The following is a 26441-nucleotide window of genomic DNA, read 5'->3' as shown; positions in this document are numbered from 1 at the left end:
CCAGTGTTCGGTTTATACTGCGGAGCTTTACGCTGTTCTCCAGGCTGTCCAATACATCCGTCGCCATCAGCGGATACGGTATGTTATCTGTTCAGATTCTCTCAGCTCCCTCCTCAGTCTCCAAGCTCTCTAACCTGTCCACCCTCTGGTCCACCGGATTCAGGACTGCCTACGTTTGCTCCACTTGGGGGGCGTCTCGGTGGCGTTCCTCTGGATCCCAGGACACGTTGGTATCTGTGGAAATGAGGTGGCCGATATAGCGGCCAAGGCTGCAGTCTCTCTTCTTCGGCCAGCTATTCGCACGATTCCCCTCGCCGATCTACGGAGTGTTTTATGTCGTCGTGTTGTTCTTTTATGGCATGCACATTGGTCGAGACTTCCCCATAATAAATTGCGGGACGTGAAAGCTCTTCCCTGTGCTTGGACCTCTTCCTCCAGAAAGCATCGTCGGGAGGAGGTAATTTTAACTAGACTCCGGATAGAGCACTGCTGTTTTAGCCATCGACATCTTTTAAGCGGCGATCCTCCCCCACTCTGCCCCACTGCTCTCAGCTGTGGACGGTAAGACACCTTTTACTCGAGTGCCCCTATTTTACTCCGTTACGCGCCCGTCTACAGCTGTCGCCTGGTATATCGTCCATTTTAGCAGATGACACGCGCTCAGCCGATCGCGTTCTCGAGTTTATTAGTGCCAGTGAAATGACGTCAGTCATTTGAAGCTCTTTATGGGGACAACCAACCCCTTTCTGTAGTGGTTTTTTAAGCTCTCCTTCTGCTTTTAGTTTCTCCAATTTTTTGAGTTTCGTTCCCATGGCTGCTGGTTTCCATTTTCGTTTTTTACCTTTTCCTAAGTCACAGACCGGGCGCTAATGACCATAGCAGTTTTGCGCTCTAAAAAACCTAAACAAAAGAAGCTCCGTTTAGTAAAGCCCACAGTGCGACTGTGGCGTACTTCCTTCCAGCCACGTAGAAGGTACGAGATCCACGTTCCTCGTCTTCACATAGGCAACAGTCCTATGACGCATGGCGAGAGGACCCTCTAGTGTGCGGTACTTGTGGCGTACAGATTACTGTGCACCACCTTTTATTGGACCGCCTTTTATTTTCCGACCAATAGACGCCGGCCGGTGTGGCCGTGCGGTTCTAGGCGCTACTGTCTGGAGCCAAGCGACCGCTACGGTCGCAGGTTCGAATCCTGCCTCGGGCATGGATGTGTGTTTAGATTAGATTAGATCAGTTTTTCGTTCCATAGATCCGTGCTGAGGAGATCCTCGTGAATGTGGAACATGTCAATTCGGTAAAGCAGCAAGGTAGTAAATACAATTCAGATTTGCGCAAAACGACAGAGTACCAGTATCATACAAAAAACATAGCCTGTAGTGTTACAGAATTATTGTCACACTTAAATCACTAAACAACATGTCCTTAGGTTAGTTAAGTTTAATTAGTTCTAAGTTCTAGGCAACTAATGACCTCAGACGGTAAGTCGCATAGTGCTCAGATCTATTTGAACCATTTTGACCAACAGACCACGGAGGATTTGCAGAAGGATCTGCCCCTATTTTAAGTAACGTTTAGAAGAATGTGGTTCAACTTTTAAAGTTTCGTGAATTGTCCAGCATTTTAACAAGATCTTGGCTAGATGTTTTTAATGTGTTCACAGGGTGACTGGCTCACCCACGTTATGTTTAAGTGACTAACCAGTCACATTTACTTGTGCTTTTCTTTTAGTTATTATGTGTTTTGTTTTCTCTGGGTTTTAGTTGCAAGTGTAGCTACTTTTCCTCTTCCCAATTCTTTTTTTTTTCCACGCACGTGAGATAGAGTTAATGTGTGGTGCAACAATTGTAGAGTTTATCTCCACATTCATTTGTTTTGGTAAGTTTAAGGGTGCTAATGACGTCGACATCGAACGCCCATAAGATTTAAAGACAGACACACTAGAAGCAAATTAAATCTCTATTGTGGTCATTTAGCAACAGTGTTAATATTTTCCGTTATCAGGCAGTTATTTATTGTTAAAAAGCGCCTTACTGTGACTCATTAATCTTTAAGCGTTATGGGGAAAATTGGTAATAAACAAAGAACAACAGAAACAAATTCCAGCAACACATCTCCTGAAGAAGAAAGTAACGTAGTATAAATTAATTAAAACATGGAGGATAGTAATGCTGCTATGAATGAAATAGTTGTGCAATCTGAAGGTGACACATCGCAGCTAGATGTTCAACCATCTACAAGAAATGAAAAGATCGCAAACACTCGTTGAAACTTCTAATGAACTCGATGTACGACAAATTATACAAAAGATGTTAGCTAATACGACCACTAAAGACGAAATGACATTGTTACAATGATATTAAACGAAATGACCTCAAAATTCGATGAAGCAACAGAAAGTATCACAACACAAATATCAGAGCTTTCATCCACTGTATCTCATTGACAGTCAAAGTTAAGCAATATTTTTCTAGAGGTAAGGCAAATATCCTAAAAAAATTGAAGCAACAAAGAGAAACGTTAACTGTGAACATAAAAAAAATTATTTCATGTGTGTCGGACTTTGCCTACTAATATACATGACCACAATGGTGAAAATTCCACGCCGCATGACTTCAATCTAATATACAAGATATCACTACCCACTAATTTTGCATGTTACGATTCGGGCTTAATGATAGTTCTGCATGTTCATCGCTGGTTTAGATACAGTACCAGATTCACAGCTGATAGAAAGTGTAGCATTGGATGCTGATGACATTCTGATAGCAACTAATACTTGCAAAGAACAGCAACAAATTCGGAAAGAACATTAGAGAAGTTTTCACAAGCAGAAGTAATGGGAGATTTACAAAAATCTAAGTTTACAAGAGAGGAGATCAAATATTTAGGCCGCGTAATATCCTCACAAGGAATCCGACGAGATCCTGATAAAATCAGTGGAATCAAGAATATTCAATATCGAAACGCCAAGAAGCACTTAAAACATTTTTCGGTCCGTGGTCTGTCTTTCGGCGTTCTGTCTCAGACCAATTATTAAAAAGCACAACATTACTAGGGTTACTTAACAAGAAAGCTTTATGACTTTGGACACAGGAATGCACTAATGATTTTATAGCAAACGAAGAAGAATTAGTCCATTCAGATAACTTATGCCATTTTGATATGAGCAAAGAGTTTGTGTCGCCGTAGACACCTCATACACAAGTTTAGGTTTGTGACTGTTTCAAACTGATGAAGAACACGGTAAGTATGAATGCGAATGTTCTTATTCAGTATCAGAATTAGGAACGTTAGGAATTGTATGGACATTCCAAAAATTAAATTGTTAGATCTTAAGTAGATACATAAAATTATATACTGATCACCAAACTGTGAGTTTTTGACGTCGTGCAGATTATTACACCGGTGCCTGCCACGATAGGCATTGGTCTTACAAAAATATTCATTTGAAATAATTCATATGACAGGAAAATAAAAAATTGTAGGTGGCACCTTGTCTAGACTGCCACAAAGTCTAACTGAAATAGCAGAAACACTAGAACAAGTAATTAACTGTCGCAGTTCTCTCATCAAAGACAAATACTACCGTGAATACTATACTGATATATTCAGAAACATGATACAATTATAACAAGGAGATCTACAATTACAAAAAGTGATAACGGAGCCTAAACAGGATAATTAAGGCAGTTTGGAACAATATTGCACCCTACACAATAACATACTGTTCTATAGAAGATATCCCAACACAGACTCATGGTGTGTATGCATACCGTCTCAAACGGTAGGTAACCTTATTTGGTATATGCATCATGGCTGGGGGCAGTACTTTATCACAAAGTGAGCAAGCGAACTATTCTGATACTTTTCCAATACGCGATGGAAGACACATTGATATTAAGCACCTACGTTATGTTTCAGATTAGTAAAATCCATAAACGAATCTACTAAGATTGATTTGTACTCCATTTTGCTTATCAGGAAACTTGAAATGTAGTCGGTGCATACTCAACCGTCCATGGAGGTATTGAATATATTACTGCATTAAATGACTTTTCTGTTGTTGTTGTGGTCTTCAGTCCCGAGACTGGTTTGATGCAGCTCTCCATGCTACTCTATCCTGTGCAAGGCTCTTCATCTCCCAGTACCTACCGCAACCTACATCCTTCTGAATCTGCTTAGTGTATTGATCTCTTGGTCTCCCTCTACGATTTTTACCCTCCACGCTGCCCTCCAATGCTAAATTTGTGATCCCTTGATGCCTCATAACATGTCCTACCAACCGATCCCTTCTTCTAGTCAAGTTGTGCCACAAACTTCTCTTCTCCCCAATCCTATTCAATACCTCCTCATTAGTTACGTGATCTACCCACCTTATCTTCAGCATTCTTCTGTAGCACCACATTTCGAAAGCTTCTATTCTCTTCTTGTCCAAACTGGTTATCGTCCATGTTTCACTTCCATACATAGCTACACTCCATACAGATACTTTCAGAAACGACTTCCTGACACTTAAATCTATACTCGATGTTAACAAATTTCTCTTCTTCAGAAACGCTTTCCTTGCCATTGCCAATCTACATTTTATATCCTCCCTACTTCGACCATCATCAGTTATTTTACTCCCTAAATAGCAAAACTCCTTTACTACTTTAAGTGTCTCATTTCCTAATCTAATCCCCTCAGCATCACCCGATTTAATTTAATTACATTCCATTATCCTCGTTTTGCTTTTGTTGATGTTCATCTTATATCCTCCTTTCAACACCCTGTCCATTCCGTTCAACTGCTCTTCCAAGTCCTTTGCTGTCTCTGACAGAATTACAATGTCATCGGCGAACCTCAAAGTTTTTACTTCTTCTACATGAATTTTAATACTTACTCCGAATTTTTCTTTTGTTTCCTTTACTGCTTGCTCAATATACAGATTGAATAACATCGGGGAGAGGCTACAACCCTGTCTCACTCCTTTCCCAACCACTGCTTCCCTTTCATGCCCCTCGACTCTTATAACTGCCATCTGATTTCTGTACGAATTGTAAATAGCCTTTCGCTCCCTGTATTTTACCCCTGCCACCTTCAGCATTTGAAAGAGAGTATTCCAGTTAACGTTGTCAAAAGCTTTCTCTAAGTCTACAAATGCTAGAAACGTAGGTTTTTCCTTTTCTTAATCTTTCTTCTAAGATAAGTCTTAAGGTTAGTATTGCCTCACGTGTTCCAATATTTCTACGGAATCCAAACTGATCTTCCCCGAGGTCCGCTTCTACCAGTTTTTCCATTCGTCTGTAAAGAATTCGCGTTAGTATTTTGCAGCTGTGACTTATTAAACTGATAGTTGGGTAATTTTCACATCTGTCAACACCTGCTTTCTTTGGGATTGGAATTATTATATTCTTCTTGAAGTCTGTGGGTATTTCGCCTGTCTCATACATCTTCGTCACCAGATGGTAGAGTTTTGTCAGGACTGGCTCTCCCAAGGCCATCAGTAGTTCTAATGGAATGTTGTCTACTCCCGGGGCCTTGTTTCGACTCAGGTCTTTCAGTGCTCTGTCAAACTCTTCACGCAGTATCTTATCTCCCATTTCATCTTCATCTACATCCTCTTCCATTTCCATAATATTGTCCTCAAGTACATCGCCCTTGTATAAACCCTCTATATACTCCTTCCACCTTTCTGCCTTCCCTTCTTTGCTTAGAACTGGGTTACCATCTGAGCTCTTGATGTTCATACAAGTGGTTCTCTTTTCTCCAAAGGTCTCTCTAATTTTCCTGTAGGCAGTATCTATCTTAACCCTAGTGAGACAAGCCTCTACATCCTTACATTTGTCCTCTAGCCATCTCTGCTTAGGCATTTTGCACTTCCTGTCGATCTCATTTTTGAGACGTTTGTATTCCTTTTTGCCTGCTTCATTTACCGCATTTTTATATTTTCTCCTTTCATCAATTAAATTCAATATTTCTTCTGTTACCCAAGGATTTCTATTAGCCCTCGTCTTTTTACCTACTTGACCTTCTGCTGCCTTCACTACTTCATCCCTCAGAGCTACCCATTCTTCTTCTACTGTATTTCTTTCCCCCATTTCTGTCAATTGTTCCCTTATCCTCTCCCTGAAACTCTCTACAACCTCTGGTTCTTTCAGTTTATCCAGGTCCCATCTCCTTAAATTCCCACCTTTTTGCAGTTTCTTCAGTTTCAATCTGCAGTTCATAACCAATAGATTGTGGTCAGAATCCACATCTGCCCCTGGAAATGTCTTACAATTTAAAACCTGGTTCCTAAATCTCTGTCTTACCATTATATAATCTATCTGATACCTTTTAGTATCTACAGGATTCTTCCAGGTATACAACCTTCTTTTATGATTCTAGAACCAAGTGTTAGCTATGATTAAGTTATGCTCTGTGCAAAATTCTACAAGGCGGCTTCCTCTTTCATTTCTTTCCCCCAATCCATATTCACCTACTATGTTTCCTTCTCTCCCTTTTCCTACTGACGAATTCCAGTCACCCATGACTATTAAATTTTCGTCTCCCTTCACTACCTGAATAATTTCTTTTATCTCGTCATACATTTCATCAATTTCTTCATCATCTGCAGAGCTAGTTGGCATATAAACTTGTACTACTGTAGTAGGTGTGGGCTTTGTGTCTATCTTGGCCACAATAATGCGTTCACTATGCTGTTTGTAGTAGCTAACCCGCACTCCTATTTTTTTATTCATAATTAAACCTACTCCTGCATTACCCCTATTTGATTTTGTATTTATAACCCTGTAATCACCTGACCAAAAGTCTTGTTCCTCCTGCCACCGAACTTCACTAATTCCCACTATATCTAACTTTAACCTATCCATTTCCCTTTTTAAATTTTCTAACCTACCTGCCCGATTAAGGGATCTGACATTCCACGCTCCGATCCGTAGAACGCCAGTTTTCTTTCTCCTGATAACGACGTCCTCCTGAGTAGTCACCGCCCGGAGATCCGAATGGGGGACTATTTTACCTCCGGAATATTTTACCCAAGAGGACGCCATCATCATTTAATCATACAGTAAAGCTGCATGTCCTCGGGAAAAATTACGGCCGTAGTTTCCCCTTGCTTTCAGCTGTTCGCAGTACCAGCACAGCAAGGCCGTTTTGGTTAATGTTACAAGGCCAGATCAGTCAATCATCCAGACTGTTGCCCCTGCAACTACTGAAAAGGCTGCTGCCCCTCTTCAGGAACCACATGTTTGTCTGGTCTCTCAACATATACCCCTCCGTTGTGGTTGCACCTACGGTACGGCCATCTGTATCGCTGAGGCACGCAAGCCTCCCCACCAACGGCAAGGTCCATGGTTCATGGGGGAAGATAACTTTTCTATAAGTTCTTAAAGCTATATGTTGCTAAGTCCGCTACGTTTGCAGGGCTTATGAAAACAATTCAGATGATTATATTCCTACATAGGAAAACCCAAGACATTGCTAAAGGACAATACATCTTACTCCACTGGGTACGAATGGAGTGAGTTTTCGGAACAAAATGGTATACGAATAATTTTAATGTCACGTTTTAACTCTCAAACCAAACAGTGAAAACGAGTGTTCCTAAAATTGAGCAGATATTGACCCATTTTCCTATTTATATGACACAAATTATACTGCTGGAGGCTTGATGCTGAATGTCAAAGAAAGCAGTGACTGGGTTTCCATCTTCCGAAATTTCTAAGAGAAGCAGAATCCCACGAAAAAGAAGACAAGGTGCGTGTTAACTGCAGACACTCATGAAGCGAAACTTAGGAAACTGCAGCATGACATATCTCAGAAACACACAAAATTATCAAGCTGAAATTTATATTTTCCTCAAAACTCGCGGCAAATCTTCACAGCTCAAACTAAAACACAGCAAATGAGTGTTATTTCATGAAGGAACATGTATCATCACACGCATTCAACACACCAGGTGATACGTACTCACAAATCCAACAACCTATAAGATTCAAGATTTGTACCCGCACCAAAATATGAAGGAATGTGAACCTATACAAAGCCTGCAAATGAACATTTTGAAAGTTAAGTACCAGCTATCAGAATATTCGTCGTACTGAATGCCGAAAAGAACTAAAACACTTCATCCACCCCTAGATCGACATCTTCATGATTACTCTGCAATTCACAGTTAAGTTCCTGTCAGAGGGTTCATAGAACCACATTTAAGCTTCTTCTCTACCGTTCCACTCTTTTTTTTGTTTTTTTTTTTTTGTGTCGATCATTGCTGGCTATCTAGTTCGGCACCAAGGAGATATTTTCGCTCTCTGAGGAGAAAGTTCGTGATTCAAACCGCCTTCGCTTTAATTCAGTCATATCTGTGGCACTCCCTCCCTTATTTCGCAATAATACTGTTCGAACTGCCCTTCTTCGAACGTTTTCGATGTCCTTCGTCAATCCCGTCTGATGCGGATCCCACACCGCACGGCAGTACTCCAGAAGCGGGCGGAAAGGCGTAGTATAAGCTGACTCCTTAGTAAACGTGTTACATTTTCTAAGTGTTTTGCCAAAAACTCTTTGGTTTGCTTTCCCCATAACATTATCTGTGGGATCGTTCCAATTTAATTTATTCGTAATTGTATTTGCTAGATGTTAAGTTGAGTCTACAGCTTTCAGGTTTTTGTGATTTGTTATTGTGTAACTGAAATCTGGCTTATTCTTTCCAGTGCTCATGTGGATGACTTCACAATTGTCATGGTTTAGAGCCAGTTACCATACAGATATCGTGTCTAAATCGTTCAGCAGTTCGTTCTAATAGCTTTACATTACGGTAAATGACAGCATCATTGTTCCCTAAATCGTTTATGTCGATCAGGAACAAAAGAGGACCTGTAACCCTTCCTTACTGTCGCCAGATATTGCTACTATTTTACTCGTTGAGTTTCCCTCAATTATTACGAACTGACCTTTATGACAGTTAATCACGAATCCAGTCACACAACTGAGACTATACTTAACAAGCAATTTAGTTAGATGTCGCTTGAGAGGAACGATGTCAAAAGCATTCTGCAAATCTAAAAATATGGAATCAATTTGACCTCCCTGTCGATAGCACTCGTTATTTCGTGAGTATAAAGAGCCAGTTGTGTTTCAGAAGAACCATATTTCCTGAATCCATGATGGTTACTAGCCAATGAATCTTTTTGTTCTAGATGATTCATAATGTTCGAGCATAGTATACATTCCAAAATGCTGCTTGAATTGCACGTTAATGATATGGGTCTGTAAGTCAGCGGACGTCTTCTATTCCTTTCTTGAGTATTGGCATGACCAAGGAGACTTTCCAATGTTTCATTATAGATCTTTCTATGAGCCAGTGGTTGTATATTTTGTAATTATATTACATTTGTAACGTACGTATGTATCAGTGATACAGCAGCCACGCTAGCTCAGATTGTATTCACCAGTTTGCATACGGAATCACGTATTACTTTGAAGAAGGTGTGCTGTAATATCGACTCACTTTTACCTACGGCTTTTTTCTGTGTCTGCTGTAGTGCGAACTATTTCACCCTGTGTATGTATAAAGTTATTTTCTCTGAGTGCAGAGGAGATCTCAGATTTACACGTTGCTGAATACCCACTACTCATAACGCATTTAAATACTATGACAATTATTTTGCGAAGAAAGTAAAAGATGGTAAAAACCCTACAAAGATGAGTGAACTGTAAAATGCCAAAGAGTGGTGCCCTGTCAATAAATGAAGACATTTGTACGTATACACTACGCTGCGTTCTGTGTACTATTTGAAAACAACAAAATCAAATGCAAATACATAATTTATTAGTCAATTCACAACGTAAACGTCAGTAGTACACTCACAAAAAATACTACCAAGCAACATACAGTGTACTGTTGACACGAAACTTGTAGCTAGATGTTTTTCCTATGCTACTTTCGGGTTAGCATCGGTTTCGCTTGTACTTGAATCGATTCTATTTGTTAACATTTTACAACTTTGCGCTCAGACACTTTTGTAATAATTTGTTGTGACTATTAACTTCATAATATGTGAATGGTACTCCCATATTCTAAAGCATATTTCAAAGCTTGATAACAGGATAAGTAAAATTTGTAAAAATATTTGACTAGCTAAGAAACAAAAGTGTATATAAAGTGACTTGGGCAGAGAATCTGCAGATACAAGCGCCAATAGTAAATACGAAATATGGCACGAAGCTACCTAAACATCTATGGTAGTGAACCAAACTAGTGGCGTGAAAGTGATAAACAGTGACCAATCGTGTGTTCGGATAGAGAATTAGTGCGTAGTGTGTAATGCTCATCTCTGGTGGGGTGCTAGAGGAACTAAGTAGCATTTCAGCGAAATACGAAGGTGCGCACTTATCTGGAAGAGAAACTGGAATTGCTTCCTCCGAGACGCTATGCTACCGGAGGCATTTCGAAGGATTCCACTGCACACGAGCACAAACGCGTCTCCGACATCAATCTTCGCTGCAGAAACTTCACATCACATAAACACGGTGTGTCGTGCCTTACGGCCATGTCTGAACTAAGCCGCAGGAGCACATACGGTGAAATGATACTGTCATCGAACGGTTGTGTGATTCACATTATTGGACATTCAAATGTACACGCTAAAACAAGTATGACTAAACAAAACGTGAACACGATAATCTTGAGAATTTATCAACATGTAGATAAGCAGCGTACTATCACGATAAAAAAAGCAAACATTAGCTTCACCTGGATTCAGACTGTACTTGAACATTTTGAACTCACGCTGTTATCTGCCGTTAAGAAAGAAACCCAAAACTGTATTAAGTCACGACTGCAAAATATTAACACGAATTCTTTACAGACCTCGGGGAAGATCAGTTTGGATTCCTTTGAAATTACGGAACACGTGAGGGAATACTGACCCTACGACTTTTCTTAGATGATCTCAGAAGGCAGATTAAGGAAAAGCACGTTTCTAACATTTGTAGACTTGGAGAAACCTGTTGAGAATGTTCACTGGAATACTGTGGCAGGGGTCGAATACAGGGAACGAAAGGCTACTTACAATTTATACAGAAACAAGGTGGCAATTGGAAGAGTCAAGGGCACGAAATGGAAGCAGTGGTTGAGAACGGTTGTAGCCTATATCAGATGTTATTCAATCTGAATACTGATCAAGCGGTGAAGGAAACAAAAGAAGAATTTGGAGTAGGAATTCTATGGAGAAGAAATAAAAACTTTGAGGTTTGCTGACGACATCGTGATTCTGTCAGAGACAGAAAATGACCTGGAAGAGCAGTTGAACGGAATGGACAGTGTCTTTAAAGGAGGATATAAGATGAACCTCAAGAAAAGCAAAACGAGGATAATGGAATTTAGTCGAATTAAATCTGGTGAACCTTAGGAAACGAGACAGTTTAAGTAGTATTTGAGTTCTGCTATTTATGAAGCAAAATAACTAATGATGATCGAAGTAGAGAGGATATAAAACGTAGACTAGCGATGTCTAGTAAAGCGTTTCTGAAGAAGAGAAAAAAGTGGTCCAACTAAAACATTCATATTTCTTTACGTACTACACGTATATGTAATAAAAAATTGGGGTTCCTATTTAAAAAAACGCAGTTGATATCCGTTTGACCTATGGCAGCGCCATCTAGCGGGCCAACCATAGCGCCATCTGGTTTCCCCCTTCACGCTAGACGAGTTTCGTTCTTTGTAGTTTTTTCGTTTGATGCTTATTTCGTGAGATATTTGGCCCGTTCATGGAACTGAATGATTGTTCACAATAAAGCACCAACATGTTACAATGTCTTCCAGGGGCCAATGTAAGACCCCTTTATTGTAAATCATTTTTTTATGTGCAAAATTTCGTGTATGCTTTTGCAAGGGTATATAGAATTTATACATTGATCGAGGACGAATGATTCCATGTGACAGTATTTTATACTATTTGTACAAGTGAACGAGGGAGCGGACCTCAATTTTTTTTCTTTCAGGACAGCTTGGTGATACATGATCTTGTTACGCAAGCGTCGTTGTGTGGAGTTGTGAATAATATTTAATTTTATAAGTTAATTTTCATTCAAAATAAACTAGAATATAAAACATATCGTTCACTTATTTATGTTAACAATCATTGTGCTACTAGTCCGATTTTTCAACTTTTCTTTTGTGGGAGAGACACAACACTTCGACGTGGCTCCGATCCGCCGTCGGCGTGACTTTATCATTAATTTTCAGTATAGTTTCCTCTTCTGGTACAACCGGAACCTGCAGTCATTAGAATTCAGAGAATTTTCACTAATGACACAGCATAGTGCGGTTATCAGATCGCGATATGCAATTTGTATTTTAAAAAGTTGCATCGATCCACACGTCTAGTTGCTCCGCTCCCAAAACCAGTCTGAGACAATTACATCCAGCATTCTCAAATTGCTTCGGAATTTATTTAGTGAGCGGAGGTAGAAGCCGTCTTACACATGAAAATAGTGCACAATTTGAACTTTACGAGTCGTGGTAATCTTACATACTCATTATCAATAGGCAAGCAATAACTTGTAGCGTTCGTCCTATTAATGAACCTACGAAGCTGAGGTATCTTCTAATCTTCTGCGCAAGGGAGACGTCTATAGAAGCCGCAAACAACGAAAAAAGTGTACGGAAGTTAAAAGAGCGCGAAATCTTGAAGACTCATGATTTATATAGAAATGTGAAATTTTTTGAGGACTTCAATGCGAGACGGTTTGAATAGTTTCCACAACGTCACAACGTAACTGTGTTTCCAAATCTGGCAGAAAATTCAGAGAGATTATGGTCAGAAGCTAAGCACACCAGCGCCAAGACACGATCAATACTTTCATTTCACAATAGCAGTGGTAATGTTACTAAAGTGGAGTTACGAAACACGGTTTTCCGAATATATTGCCCCCAAACAAGACGAAGTAAATCTTCCACAATTCTAATCAAGAACAGCTGCGAACACGATTAACTTAAAAGTAGATACCTCTGATCTAGCGAAGAGGCTTAAATCCCTTAATGAAGGCAAGTCCTCTAGTCCAGATTGTATACCAGTCAGGTATGCTTCACCGTACACTGGTATAATACCTACATAGGTATAATGGCTCACTCGATGAAAGATCCGTAATGGAAAGTTACACTGGTCACACGAATGCGTTGCACGAATTAATTACACACCAATGCCACTTACGTCGATTCACAGTACCAGTTTGGAACATGCACTGTGGTCAAAAATTAGAAAGTATTTAAGAGAAATGGATCTATTGGCGCATAGTCAGCAGGGATTCAGAACATATCGTTCATGTGAAACTATTTCTTTATTCAGGTAGTAATCAGTATTGTCGAGATCTGAGGCTGATCACATGTTCTAGTTTTTCAGAACGCTTTTGATACCGCTCCTCAGAAGCGACTCCCAGTGAAATTCTACGCCTACGAAGTAGAGCCTCAGATGTGCAACTGGGTTCGTGATTTCCTGTCGGAAAGGTCAAAGTTCGTGGGAATTGACGGAAAGTCAGCGAGTAAAACATTCCTGAGGAAATGTTATAGGCACCCCTGCGTACCTGGTCTACATAAACGATTTACAAGAAAATATGAGCAGCCCTGTTAGTGTTTTCGGGTGATACTACCATTTCACATCTAGTAAAGCCATTAGACGATCAAAACTAATTGGTTAATTATTTAGGCAATCTCTCTGTATCGTGCGAAGAATGGAAACTGATTCTAAATAATGAAATTGTTAGCTCATCCACATGAGTGCTAAAAGGAATCTTTTACATTTCAGTTAGACGATACATTACTGAAATGTGCAGACTGTCAGTTCAAGTACACTCCTCGAAATTGAAATAAGAACACCGTGAATTCATTGTCCCAGGAAGGGGAAACTTTATTGACACATTCCTGGGGTCAGATACATCACATGATCACACTGACAGAACCACAGGCACATAGACACAGGCAACAGAGCATGCACAATGTCGGCACTAGTACAGTGTATATCCACCTTTCGCAGCAATGCAGGCTGCTATTCTCCCATGGAGACGATCGTAGAGATGCTGGATGTAGTCCTGTGGAACGGCTTCCCATGCCATTTACACCTGGCGCCTCAGTTGGAACAGCGCTCGTGCTGGACGTGCAGACCGCGTGAGACGTGGGCTTCATCCAGTCCCAAACATGCTCAATGGGGCACAGATCCGGAGATCTTGCTGGCCAGGGTAGTTGACTTACACCTTCTAGAGCGCGTTGGGTGGCACGGGATACATGCGGACGTGTATTGTCCTGTTGGAACAGCAAGTTCCCTTGCCGGTCTAGGAATGGTAGAACGATGGGTTCGATGACGGTTTGGATGTACCGTGCACTATTCAGTGTCCCCTCGACGATCACCAGTGGTGTACGGCCAGTGTAGGAGATCGCTCCCCACACCATGATGCCGGGTGTTGGCCCTGTGTGCCTCGGTCGTATGCAGTCCGGATTGTGGCGCTCACCTGCACGGCGCCAAACACGCATATGACCATCATTGGCACCAAGGCAGAAGCGACTCTCATCGCTGAAGACGACACGTCTCCATTCGTCCCTCCATTCACGCCTGTCGCGACACCACTGGAGGCGGGCTGCACGATGTTGAGGCGTGAGCGGAAGACGGCCTAACGGTGTGCGGGACCGTAGCCCAGCTTCATGGAGACGGTTGCGAATGGTCCTCGCCGATACCCCAGGAGCAACAGTGTCCCTAATTTGCTGGGAAGTGGCGGTGAGGTCCCCTACGGCACTGCGTAGGATCCTACGGTCTTGGCGTGCATCCGTGCGTCGCTGCGGTCCGGTCCCAGGTCGACGGGCACGTGCACCTTCCGCCGACCACTGGCGACAACATCGATGTACTGTGGAGACCTCACGCCCCACGTGTTGAGCAATTCGGCGGTACGTCCTCCCGGCCTCCCGCATGCCCACTATACGCCCTCGCTCAAAGTCCGTCAACTGCACATACGATTCACGTCCACGCTGTCGCGGCATGCTACCAGTGTTAAAGACTGCGATGGAGCTCCGTATGCCACGGCAAACTGGCTGACACTGACGGCGGCGGTGCACAAATGCTGCGCAGCTAGCGCCATTCGACGGCCAACACCGCGGTTCCTGGTGTGTCCGCTGTGCCGTGCGTGTGATCATTGCTTGTACAGCCCTCTCGCAGTGTCCGGAGCAAGTATGGTGGGTCTGACACACCGGTGTCAATGTGTTCTTTTTTCCATTTCCAGGAGTGTGTAACGTACCGATTACAACCACGAACAATTTAAATTTGAACAACCCCATAAATAGTCTTGTGGGGAAGGCGAACCGTAGAATGAGTTTCATTGGCAGAAAAATTAGGACGGAAACAAGGACGATTAAAGTTTAACGTCCCTTTCAACAGCTAGTGACAGAGCACTAGCTCGGATTACGAAAGGAAGGAGAAAGAAATCGCCATTGTAAAGCCATCCCGGCATTTGACTGTATATTACATTTCATTAACAGTAGGGAGTAGCCTATCGCCTTGAAAAGTAACGTGGGTCGGATGCATCTAAATCTAACAGCAAAGATTCTTTATTATTACAGTCTTTTTAATATAGAGTAATTAACGCTTTTTTAAATAATATAAAGTACTTAATATATAACTTTTTTCTAAGATCACAGAGAACTTAACGACTTGACAGAAAATACTAGGAAGTTCTGGTTTTACGTTAAATCAGTAAGTGGATCGAAACAGCATATCCAGACACTCTGGGATGATGATGGCATTGAAACAGAGGATGACACGCGTAAAGCTGAAATACTAAACACCTTTTTCCAAAGCTGCTTCACAGAGGAAGACCGCACTGCAGTTTCTTTTCTAAATCCTCGCACGAACGAAAAAATGGCTGACATCGAAATAAGTGTCCAAGGAATAGAAAAGCAACTGAAATCACTCAACAGAGGAAAGTCCACTGGAACTGACAGGATACCAGTTCGATTCGACACAGAGTACGCGAAAGAACTTGTCCCCCCTTCCAACAGCCGTGTACTAAGTCTCTAGAGGAACGGAAGGTTCCAAATGATTGGAATACAGTATAGGTAGTGCCAGTTTTCAAGAAGGGTCGTCTAGCAGATGAGCAAAACTATATGCCTACATCTCTGACATCGATCTGTTGTAGAATGTTAGTCCATGTTTTTTTTTTTTTTTTTTTTTTTTTTTGCTTGCGTATAATGTCATTTCTGGAAACCCAGAATCCACTCTGTAGGAATCAACATGATTCCGGAAATAGCGATCGTGTGAGACCCAACTCGCTTTATTTGTTCATGAGACCCAGATGCAGGATCCCAGGTAGATGCCAATTTTCCTTGACTTCCGGAAGGCGTTCGATACAGTTCCGCACTGCCGCCTGATAAACGAAGTAAGAGCCTACGGAATATCAGACCAGCTGTGTGGCTGAATTGAAGACATTTTAGCAAACAGAACACAGCATGTTGTTCTCAATGGAGAGACGTCTACAGACGTTAAAGTAACCTCTGGGATTCCACAGGGGAGTGTTATGGGACCATTACTTTTCACAAAATATATAAATGACCTAGTAGATAGTGTCGGAAGTTCCATGCGGCTTTTCGCGGATGATGCTGTAGTATACAGAGAAGTTACACCATTAGAAAATTGCAGCGAAATGCAGGAAGATCTGCAGCGGATATGACTTGGTGCAGGGAGTGGCAACTGACCCTTAACATAGACAAATGTAATGTATTGCGAATACATAGAAAGAAGGGTCCTTTCTTGTATGATTATGTGATAGCGGAACAAACACTCTGGGAGTATGTGTACGGAACGATTTGAAATTGAATGATGATCTAAAGTTAATTGTTGGAAAGGCGGGTGCCAGGTTAAGATTCATTGGGAGAGTCCTTAGAAAATGTAGTCCATCAACAAAGAAAGTGGCTTACAAAACACTCGTTCGACCTATACTTGAGTATTACTCGTCAATGTGGGATCCGTACCAGGTCGGGTTGACAGAGGAGATAGAGAAGATTCAAAGAAGACCGGCATGTTTCTTCACAGGGTTATTAGGTAAGCGTGATAATATTACGGAGATGCTTAGGAAACTCAAGTGGCAGACTCTGCAGGAGAGGCGTTCTGCATCGCGGTGTAGCTTGCTGTACAGATTTCGTGCGTTTCTGGATGAGTTATTGAATATATTGCTTGCACCTACTTATACCTCCCAAGGAGATCACGAATGTAAAATTGGAGAGATTCGAGCGCGCACTGAGACTTTCCGGCAGTCGTTCTTCCCGCGAACCATACGCGACAGGAACAGGAAAGGGAGGTAATGACAGTGGCACATAAAGTGCCCTCCACCACACACCGTTGTGTGGCTTGTGGAGTATAAATGTAGACGTAGACGCTTAAAATTAATAGAATGGTAGATGAAGACGCTTAAAATAGTTAGAATGCTTCTACACTCCTGGAAATTGAAATAGGAACACCGTGAATTCATTGTCCCAGGAAGGGGAAACTTTATTGACACATTCCTGGGGTCAGATACATCACATGATCACACTGACAGAACCACAGGCACATAGACACAGGCAACAGAGCATGCACAATGTCGGCACTAGTACAGTGTATATCCACCTTTCGCAGCAATGCAGGCTCCTATTCTCCCATGGAGACGATCGTAGAGATGCTGGATGTAGTCCTGTGGAACGGCTTCCCATGCCATTTCCACCTGGCGCCTCAGTTGGACCAGCGCTCGTGCTGGACGTGCAGACCGCGTGAGACAACGCTTCATCCAGTCCCAAACATGCTCAATGGGGGACAGATCCGGAGATCTTGCTGGCCAGGGTAGTTCACTTACACCTTCTAGAGCACGTTGGGTGGCACGGGATACATGCGGACGTGCATTGTCCTGTTGGAACAGCAAGTTCCCTTGCCGGTCTAGGAATGGTAGAACGATGGGTTCGATGACGGTTTGGATGTACCGTGCACTATTCAGTGTCCCCTCGACGATCACCAGTGGTGTACAGCCAGTGTAGGAGATCGCTCCCCACACCATGATGCCGGGTGTTGGCCCTGTGTGCCTCGGTCGTATGCAGTCCTGATTGTGGCGCTCACCTGCACGGCGCCAAACACGCATACGACCATCATTGGCACCAAGGCAGAAGCGACTCTCATCGCTGAAGACGACACGTCTCCATTCGTCCCTCCATTCACGCCTGTCGCGACACCACTGGAGGCGGGCTGCACGATGTTGGGACGTGAGCGGAAGACGGTCTAACGGTGTGCGGGACCGTACCCAGCTTCATGGAGACGGTTGCGAATGGTTCTCGCCGATACCCCAGGAGCAACAGTGTCCCTAATTTGCTGGGAAGTGGCGGTGCGGTCCCCTACGGCACTGCGTAGGATCCTACGGTCTTGGCGTGCATCCGTGCGTCGCTGCGGTCCGGTCCCAGGTCGACGGGCACGTGCACCTTCCGCCGACCACTGGCGACAACATCGATGTACTGTGGAGACCTCACGCCCCACGTGTTGAGCAATTCGGCGGTACGTCCACCCGGCCTCCCGCATGCCCACTATACGCCCTCGCTCAAAGTCCGTCAACTGCACATACGGTTCACGTCCACGCTGTCGCGGCATGCTACCAGTGTTAAAGACTGCGATGGAGCTCCGTATGCCACGGCAAACTGGCTGACACTGACGGCGGCGGTGCACAAATGCTGCGCAGCTAGCGCCATTCGACGGCCAACACCGCGGTTCCTGGTGTGTCCGCTGTGCCGTGCGTGTGATCATTGCTTGTACAGCCCTCTCGTAGTGTCCGGAGCAAGTATGGTGGGTCTGACACACCGGTGTCAATGTGTTCTTTTTTCCATTTCCAGGAGTGTATATAGTTTGTTCCTGCCTAGTTCAAGAGAATATAATTTACATAACGCAAATGTGAAAGTAAAAAATATAATGCAATATGTGTGTTAAAAGTAAAGTGCAATATGTAGAGCTAAGTGGTATACTACGTTTGACTAGAGCGATTTAGAAACATCACAGAAAACCTAAACAATGTGCGAGCTGGTGTGGCATCATTAAAACAAAGGCGTCTCTAATTGCTGCGAGATGTTTGAAATGACCACCTCCCTCCTCTAAATGTGAAAATACCTTGTTGACGCCCTACTACACCGGGAGAAATTATCATGATAATTAAATAAGGGAAAACCTAGCTCGCCCAAAAAGATGTAAGAGACCGCTATTTCTTCGCGCTGTTCGACAATGATCGATAGAGAAATAGTCTTGCTGTTGTTCGTTGAAACCTCTTCCAGGCACATGACTGTGAATTACATAGTAGTGAAGTAGAAGCGGGTGTAGATGAAGGTGAGTGACCAGAAAATTTGTGTGGTGTGCCTAAAGCGGACATGTTTACGCTCAACAACCCCCTGTAGTATCTAGCTGTTACAACTAGTCCATGTGATCCCATTTTCGGCGGCACTGTCGACTCGAGACGTTGTAAACAGGCGAGGTGCTTATTTAAATTATAGCCAACAATTTGTGGCAGGATTTGCGCGCAGAACTTTTACTCTCTATTTTTGGGACGTGTGAGACGAGAGTGGTGGTAATGGACAATGTGGATCCTAAATAAGTAGCTAAAAGCAGAGGAGCGGAGGCGGCTTATAAACCAGACAGTGGCCCTCACCCCGGCCCTTCCCTGGGGGTTTCCGGGCCCCGCGTTCCCTGTATACCGGTCTCTTCTCGCCCGATTTTCTTTCAGGCGGCTCCCACCATTAGCGGACGCAGTAATCCGGACTCCATTAGCAGTACTGCTGGCCGCTGCCTCACAGCCAGCCCGAGGTGTCGACGGTCCGATAGGTAGCTCTACCTGGCGTCTGTTCCCGTCCGGCACTCAGAGCGGCAGAGCCGGCGCAAGCGGAAGAGAAGGATATACCTTTCTCGTGAAAGTACGAGGGCAGTTCAATAAGTAATGCAACACATTTTTTTTCTGAAACAGGGGTTGTTTTATTCAGCATTGAAATACACCAGGTTATTCCCCAATCTTTTAGCTACACAACACTATTTTTCAACGTAATCTCCATTCAATGCTACGGCCTTACGCCACCTTGAAATGAGGGCCTGTATGCCTGCACGGTACCATTCCACTGGTCGATGTCGGAGCCAACGTCGTACTGCATCAATAACTTCTTCATCATCCGCGTAGTGCCTCCCACGGATTGCGTCCTTCATTGGGCCAAACATATGGAAATCCGACGGTGCGAGATCGGGGCTGTAGGGTGCATGAGGAAGAACAGTCCACTGAAGTTTTGTGAGCTCCTCTCGGGTGCGAAGACTTGTGTGAGGTCTTGCGTTGTCATGAAGAAGGAGAAGTTCGTTCAGATTTTTGTGCCTACGAACACGCTGAAGTCGTTTCTTCAATTTCTGAAGAGTAGCACAATACACTTCAGAGTTGATCGTTTGACCATGGGGAAGGACATCGAACAGAATAACCCCTTCAGCGCCCCAGAAGACTGTAACCATGACTTTACCGGCTGAGGGTATGGCTTTAAACTTTTTCTTGGTAGGGGAGTGGGTGTGGCGCCACTCCATTGATTGCCCTTTTGTTTCAGGTTCGAAGTGATGAACCCATGTTTCATCGCCTGTAACAACCTTTGACAAGAAATTGTCACCCTCAGCCACATGACGAGCAAGCAATTCCGCACAGATGGTTCTCCTTTGCTCTTTATGGTGTTCGGTTAGACAACGAGGGACCCAGCGGGAACAAACCTTTGAATATCCCAACTGGTGAACAATTGTGACAGCACTACCAACAGAGATGTCAAGTTGAGCACTGAGTTGTTTGATGGTGATCCGTCGATCATCTCGAACGAGTGTGTTCGCACGCTCCGCCATTGCAGGAGTCACAGCTGTGCACGGCCGGCCCGCACGCGGGAGATCAGTCTTGCTTGACCTTGCGGCGATGATGACACACGCTTTGCCCAACGACTCACCGTGCTTTTTTCCACTGCCAGATCACCGTAGACATTCTGCAAGCGCCTATGAATATCTGAGATGCCCTGGTTTTCCGCCAAAAGAAACTCGATCACTGCCCGTTGTTTGTAACGCACAGCCGTTACAGACGCCATTTTAACAGCTCCGTACAGCGCTGCCACCTGTCGGAAGTCAATGAAACTATACGAGACGAAGCGGGATTGTTTGAAAATATTCCACAAGAAATTTCCAATTTTTTCAACCAAAATTGGCCGAGAAAAAAAATGTGTTGCATTACTTATTGAACTGCCCTCGTATCTTACAGTGATTCAGCAGGATCATACGTGAATGATGTACGTACTTGGGAGTGGCGTTCAATAACTAACACAACACATTATTTCGGCCCATTTCCGTTGAAATAAAAATGTCGATTTTGTTGTTAGATATTGAGCAATATTTTTCGCTACAGCCCGTGTAGTTTCATGAATTTCCGATCGATAGGGGTGCTATAGGTACCCTTCAAAATTGCATCTGTAACGAAGGTGTTGTCCAAGTAGAGAGCTGTCATTGAGTTTCTTTTGGCGGACAAACAGAGCATCACACCCCCCAGGGGGTCCACAACTCTTTTGTGGATACGTGCGTAGCGAGCACGGGACCCCGAGCTAATGTGGCCTTCCTTCCTTTCCGGGCTGCATACCTTCCCTTTCCGCATCCTTCCCCATCCCTATCTTCGCCCCTCCTCCCCTCACCTCTGGCTCTTTCCTTCCCTTTCTCCCCATCTGGGAGTATGGTTTGTGCCTACGTCCGGAGACGGACGCTCGTCAATGTACTGCATTCTTCACCTTCCTTGCTTTTGTCTTCTTCCTTCCTTTGTCCTTCTCTTTTCCTTACCTCTTCTCTTTCCCTTTTCTCCGCTGCGGCGTTTGAGACCTCTCTTCCTTCCTTTCCCTTTCTCTTTCTTCCTCCCTGTGCGTGTCTGAAGGCCGACCCACGCCCTTCGTGCGTAGCCGGTGACGGGGTAACGCGTAATTCCCCGCCCCGGGTAGACAGGTAGGACACGTACGTACCCCCTGGTAACGGCCAGGCCCAGGGAGGGGTGATTACCCGAGCTGATACCTTCTGAAAATGCCGATTGGTCCCTCCGTCCGTTTGTCGGGAGGTGTGACCTGAGGTGTGAACAATCACCTAAGGCGGGAGTGCCCTCAGAGAGGGCCCCCACAAGGGAGGAGCGCGCCATCGGAGACGCCGGTAATCATGGGGGATTCTTCCGCAATGGTTTCCTCACCTTCCACTAAGTCTGCTCACAAACGTAAGTATACTGAGTCTCAGCCACAGACGATTCTTCCATCGTTACCACAGTTCCTTGTTGTTTCTCGGTCTGATGAAGGTCACGACTTCTCCACGGTCAACCCTTTCATTATTCAGAAAGGTGTCGACGCAATAGCAGGTCCTGTAAAGTCTTGTTCCAGATTACGGAATGGCACCCTGTTGTTAGAAACACACAGTGCCCTCCAGGCACAAAAATTGCTGCGTACTTCTCTGCTCCACACCTTCCCTGTCCGGGTGGAACCGCACCGTACCTTAAATTCCTCGCGTGGAGTCGTTTATACACGCTCCCTCGATGGATTGTCTGACGAAGAAATTCAGCACTATCTGTCTGACCAGGGCGTAACGGCAGTTCATAGAGTAATGAAACGGGTTGACACGAACATCATTCCAACCCGCACTGTCTTCTTGACATTTGACACAGTTCAACTCCCATCGCAAATCAAAGCAGGCTATGAGATAATTTCCGTTCGCCCTTACGTCCCAAACCCTACGCGTTGCTATCGATGTCAGCGGTTCAATCACACCAGCCAGTCCTGTTCCAATCCAGCCAAATGTGTTACGTGTGGCAAGGATGCCCATGAGGGTGCTTGTCCACCTCCATCCCCTCGCTGCATCAACTGTATGGGTGACCACGCTGCTTCCTCTCGAGATTGCCCCGTTTTTAAGGACGAGAAGCTCATCCAGGAAATAAGGGTGAAGGAAAAGGTGTCGACCTTTGCTGCTCGAAAATTATTCGCCAGTCGCAAGCCCACCGTGCCTCAGACAGGAAAATACAGCACTGTCCTTGCTTCTCCTCGGCCAACAAAGGAGGCGGCCACGCAGACTTGCGACTTCACCTTTAGTACCACGGTCGTCAGATCGGCCAGCGCAAAGATCGCTCGTTCAACCTCACCACTTTCGCCTGCCCACTCTGTGGCTCACCCTTCGTCGGGTTCTGCTACATCTCGAGCCCAAAAGTCGGACGCCAAGTCTTCGAAAAAAGAGCATACTCGTGAAGAGTTTTTACGTACCGCCACTTCACAACCATCGGTTCCTTCTTCATCTAAACCACATTCTTCCAAGAAGGCTACAAAGAAACCCAGTTCCTCTCCTTCTCCGCCAAGGCGTGCCCCCTCTACAGCACCACCTGGCGGAAATCGCCCTCGGCCATCTTCTGTGTCGCCGAGGCGCACTGCTGGTGGCCGGTCAACCGGCCGATCGCTGGTGGCAGGGACTGCTCCTGACCAACCTATGGATCAGGATCTTCTGCCTTCGGCTGAATGCCATTCCATGCTGTCGGTTGCTAGCTCCGAGCAGTCTCTGAGTTGACAGCAACTTTGGTCACATTCCTCCATTTTCCTTTCACCCCATGTCCATTATCCACTGGAATATCCGCGGCATTCGAGCCAATCGGGATGAATTGTCGGTCCTCTTACGCTCCTACTCGCCGGTCATCTTCTGTCTTCAGGAAACAAAGCTGCGTCCCCATGACCGCTTTGTTCTCCCTCACTTTCAGTCCGTCCGATATGACCTCCCCTCTGTTGAAGGCACTCCAGCCCATGGAGGACTCATGATTCTTCTCCATGATACTCTCCATTATCACCCAATCCCCTTAAACAGTTCCTTCCAAGCTGTCGCCGTCCGTCTTTCCCTTTCTGGATACACGTTCTCTCTTTGTACTGTATACATTCCATCATCCGCACCAATGGCACGAGCTGATCTCCTTCGTCTTCTTGGTCAGCTTCCACCCCCCTATTTGCTGGTTGGGGACTTCAATGCCCACCACCCGCTTTGGGGATCTCCACATCCTTGTCCACGTGGCTCCATATTGCTAGACGTCTTCCACCAAGCGGATCTAGTTTGCCTCAACACTGGGGTCCCCACATTTTTGTCTGCCTCCACGACAACCTTATCTCATTTGGACCTTGCGGTCGGTACTGTTCCGCTAGCTCGGCGCTTCGAATGGTTCGCCCTTGATGATACACACTCGAGTGACCACTTTCCATGTGTCCTCAGACTGCAGCCTCAACTGCCATATATGCGCCCGCGACGCTGGAAGTTTGCCCAAGCCGATTGGACACTTTTTTCGTCTCTCGCGACATTCGATGACCGTCGCTTTCCCAGCGTCGACGATGAGGTCACACATATTACCGACGTTATCCTTACAGCTGCGGAACGTTCAATACCACGCACCTCCGAATTGCCCCGGCGCCCCCCAGTTCCTTGGTGGAACGAGGCATGCCGTGATGCAATACGTGAGCGGCGACGTGCTCTTCGCATTTTCCGTCACCATCCTACTTTGGCCAACTGTATCCGCTATAAGCAGCTCCGTGCGCGATGCCGTCGCGTCATCCGCGATAGCAAGAAGGCAAGCTGGAAATTCTTTATTAGCTCATTTAACACCTTCACTCCCTCCTCGGAAGTTTGGAGTCGGCTTCGACGGTTCTCAGGCGCGCCTAGTTTCTCCCCGGTCTCTGGGCTCACTGTCGCGCATGATACCTTAGTGGACCCCGTCGCAATTTCTAACTCGTTGGGTCAGCACTTTGCTGAGATTTCGAGCTCTTCAAATTACCCGCCAGCGTTTCTCCCGAAGAAACGTGCAGCGGAAGTGCGACCTCTTGCTTTCTCCTCTCAAAATCACGAAAGCTACAATACTGTTTTCTCCATGCGGGAACTCCAACATGCCCTCTCATCTTCTCGCTCCTCCGCCCCGGGACCGGATGGTATCCATGTCCAAATGTTGCTGCATTTATCAACCCCTAGTCTGCGTTACCTCCTTCGCCTTTATAATCGAATTTGGACCGACAGTACCTTTCCCAAACGGTGGCGGGAAGCTATTGTCGTTCCCGTTCCGAAACCTGGAAAGGACAAACATCTCCCCTCTAGCTATCGCCCCATTTCTCTCACGAGTAGTGTCTGTAAGGTTTTGGAGCGTATGGTGAATTACCGTTTAGCTTGGTGGCTAGAATCCCGCAGTCTTTTAACACCAGCCCAATGCGGATTTCGGAAGCATCGTTCTGCCGTTGACCATCTTGTTGCTCTCTCCACTTATATCATGAACAATTTTCTCCGGAAACGCCAAACGGTAGCAATATTTTTTGATCTGGAGAGAGCATACGATACCTGTTGGAGGACAGGCATCCTCCGCACACTGTTCTCTTGGGGCTTTCGAGGCCGGCTGCCCCTTTTTCTTCGCGAATTTATGGCAGAGCGCACTTTTAGGGTGCGGGTGAACACTACTCTCTCCCGTACTTTCTCCCAAGAAAACGGGGTACCCCAGGGATCCGTGCTGAGTGTTGTACTATTTGCCATCGCCATAAATCCAATTATGGATTGTCTCCCTCCTGATGTCTCGGGCTCCCTCTTTGTGGACGATTTTGCGATCTACTACAGCTCTCAACGGACCAGCCTTCTTGAACGACGTCTTCAAGGATGTCTCGATCGCCTCCACTCGTGGAGCATCGAAACTGGCTTCCGTTTCTCACCCAGTAAGACCGTTTGTGTCAATTTTTGGCTACGTATGGAGTTTCTTCCGCCCTCCTTACATCTAGGTCCTGTCAACCTTCCGTTTTCAGACGTCGCTAAATTCTTGGGTCTTATGTTTGACAGAAAACTAAGCTGGTCCTCCCACGTTTCCTATCTTTCGGCTCGCTGTCTGCGATCGCTTAACACCCTCCGTGTCCTGAATGGTACCTCCTGGGGAGCGGACCGAGTGGTCCTTCTCCGCCTCTATCGCGCCTTAGCGCGCTCGAAATTGGATTATGGAAGCATAGTCTACTCCTCTGCTCGGCCGTTTATTCTTCGGCGTCTCGACTCTATCCACCACCGTGGATTACGTTTAGTGTCTGGAGCTTTTTACACTAGCCCTGTGGAAAGCCTTTATGCTGAGACTGCTGAACCTCCGCTGTCCAATCGGCGGGCAGTACTCCTGAGTCGTTATGCTAGCCATCTGTCTTCCATGCCTACTAATCCAGCCCATGACCTTTTTTTCGACGCCTCCTTTGATGTAGGGTATGCAGGCCGCTCCTCTTCCCTACTACCCCCGGGAGTCCGCTTCCGTCAACTGCTCCATTCTCTTTCCTTCCGCTTTCCTAAAACCTTCTGGACAACTTGGGGTACAGCACCGCCTTGGCTCCGTCCCCGGATCTGCCTGCTCCGTGACCTTTGTCAATT

This window comes from Schistocerca cancellata, chromosome 10, assembly GCF_023864275.1.
Source record: "Schistocerca cancellata isolate TAMUIC-IGC-003103 chromosome 10, iqSchCanc2.1, whole genome shotgun sequence".
In the NCBI taxonomy this organism is placed as follows: domain Eukaryota; kingdom Metazoa; phylum Arthropoda; class Insecta; order Orthoptera; family Acrididae; genus Schistocerca; species Schistocerca cancellata.
The sequence above is the reverse complement of the archived record's forward strand: the minus strand, read 5'-3'. Positions refer to the sequence as shown.